Here is a 2757-nt window from a genome sequence, read left to right as displayed (position 1 = left end):
GTGGGCAGAGTTGTTTCCACCCCCTGCCAGTACTTCTGATGTCCTGCCGTCTGCCTTTGTCACTGTCTCCTGTGACAGGTAGGTGCTAGATCCCTGATTTATCCTCTCTGGCAGCTCCTGCCTGTCAGTGCTCAGCACCCCAGGGGATCCCCAGCAGGGAAGCATCTCTCCCTTTTGTCTGCTGTCAGGCAGCTCGTGTGCCTGCAGCCACTGGGGATGCAGGGAGGAGGCTTTTCTTCCATGAAGGGGTGCAAGGCTGGGCTGGCACTGACCTATCTTGCCTGGGACCACAAGGTGGGTGGGCAGCAAGGAGGCGAAGGAGCTGACCCATGGCCCATCCTGAAAGGAGGAGGAGGGTTGCTCAGGGTAAGATCCATCTGGAGCAAGGCTGGTCCTGGGTCTGCAGCAGAGCAGGTGCCCATGAAAGATGCTCTAAATGATGTGGATGTTCACCAGAGGGGCCACATTGCCCCAGACTCAGGGCTGTCCTCTTTGGGGATGGATTTGGGGCTGCCTGGGGCTCCCCAGAGCACCTACATCCTCTGGCTAGTCCAGCATACACCGACCTTCCCTTCTGCCTTGGGCTTGACCCCATTTCATGTCAGCTGGCGGTCCCCTCCATTGTCCCTGCCCCTTTGCCATGCTGGATCCTGCTGGTGGTGGGGCTGGGGGGGTGCGGCCGTTAGGAAAAACCCGCCAGGGCTTCGCGACCCCTTGCACCTTCCACCATGGCTTGGCCCTCACCAAGGACAGACCACCCCTCCCCTGGTCTCAGGGGGTACCAGACCACCCCCAGCTTGGGGGAATGGCGTGTGTGAATCCACGGGGGCTGTGTTTGCAGGAGGGAGCTGGGTTACTCTGGCTCCCGACATGTGATCACTAGGAGGTAGAAATGCCCGTGTGCTTGCTCTGCAGCTGGGCATCCCACAGTGTGGCCTCTGGGGACACGGGGACACCCAGGGGGTTCGCCCCAGCCCCTGCTTTTGGAAGAGGAAGGGGAGCCCTGATGGGCAGGTGACACCAAGCATGGCTGAGGCAGCACTGCCACCTCGTGGCATGTCACCTTGCTGCCTGTGCCACACCGGACACGGCCCTCACCGTGTCCTTTGGCCACCACCCGCTCCCAGAGTGAGTGTCAGGCTGGAGGTGGTTTTGTGCTGGCAGATGTGGTCTGCAGAAGCCTCTAGGATAAAGGTGTGTGATGCTCGTCCATGGTTCCCCACAGCCAGCCTTCGCCTGGAGCTGCAGGAGTCCCACCTGCAGATCACGAGGAGGAGGAGATGCTCAAAGGATGGGAGAGGAAGGCTTGGCTTGAACACAGCAACACAGAAAGTCAAGAAAGTGGGGCTAAGCACTGCTCAGAAGTCTCAAGGACCTGGAGGAGGTGCTGCCTGGACCAACACCAGCTTCCAGGAGATGCTAGAAACCTGTAACCAGCCCCCTGTAATTCAGCACCTAAGTGGGGTTAAGGGGACAGTCAGGGACAAAGGACACAGGAGCACCAGGACACAGCCATCGATCAATCCCAGATGAAATGATGGAGTGGTCTCATTTTGGCTGTATATTAACAAAGGGCAATAGGGCAGAAATACAATTTCTGTCCAGGAACACCGTTTTGTGGAAGGTAGGTCTTTTCAAACGCACCTGTCATTTTTTCTTGACACGATTATAGGTCTGGTTGATAGAGAAACTCTGCTGATAGAACAAAATTGCATTTCTTCTGGGCATCTGATTTATTATGAGGTGACACTTTGATGAAAAATGCGTATTACATTGCATTAAGAGGGCATATGAATGAATATAATGAATTAAAGACCAGCTCAGTGTCAGATCTCCAAAGGTAATTATTAATGGAGATACACTGATGAGTGACGTTTTGTCTGGCAAGGGTCTCTGGGGATGGTTTGTGGTTTCACACTCATTGTTCCCTTTTTCAGCTGCTTTGGAAACAATGCAACAGCTTCCCTGGGAGAGCTGGAGGCAGTGGGTGTGGGGAACAGAGGGTTTGCCAACCCCCCGTGGCCTTGGGACCACCATGATCCCGGGCCTGCACACCATCCTCTTTCCTTGAACATCCTCCCCTGAGCTCCAGCTGCTGCTGTGTTTGCTTTGGGGACCGCAGCACTGCTTTCTTTTTGGTGGGTGCCTCAAGGTCAGGCTGGATGAGGCTTTGAGCAACCTGGGCTAGTGGAGGGTGTCCCTGCCCACGGCAGGTGGGGTGTAACTTGATGATCTTTAAGGTCCTTTCCAACCCAAACCATTCTGTGATTCTATGATTCTCATGAGGGTCAGTGCAGCTACCACAGGGCTCCTGAAAGGAAACTCCAGGTGGATATGGACCAGAAAGCCCCTCCTAGCTGCCCACTGTGTTCCCCCATGGGGTGGCCTCACTGGTGCCCAGGGTCCCAAGGATGTTCACCTGCTGGGGTCATTGTGGCACATCTCATCCCTCTGCTCCCTGCTGCAGTGGGGCTTGGGTACTGGTGGCATTTTTGGGCTCTTTTGTGGCAGAATGTGCATCCCTGGGCACCTGCGCTGGGCTCGGTGGTGTGAGGCATTGGCTTTTGCATTTTGCAAGTCTGGGTCAGGCCATGCACAGCTCCTCAGGTTGCCCAGATCGGGCTGGCAAAGCCACTCAAAGGTGACTGGGAGCAACCTAGATGCCAGAGACCCCCATCTCCTCCCGCTCTACTACAGAGGCAAGATCCCCAGTCCACTGAAGGGAGGGCAGGGGGATGGAGATGTCCCATCGAGGAT

This window comes from Pterocles gutturalis, unplaced genomic scaffold (assembly GCF_000699245.1).
Source record: "Pterocles gutturalis isolate BGI_N339 unplaced genomic scaffold, ASM69924v1 scaffold14207, whole genome shotgun sequence".
NCBI classification, from domain to species: Eukaryota; Metazoa; Chordata; class Aves; order Pterocliformes; family Pteroclidae; genus Pterocles; species Pterocles gutturalis.
This window is presented reverse-complemented; position numbering follows the sequence as displayed.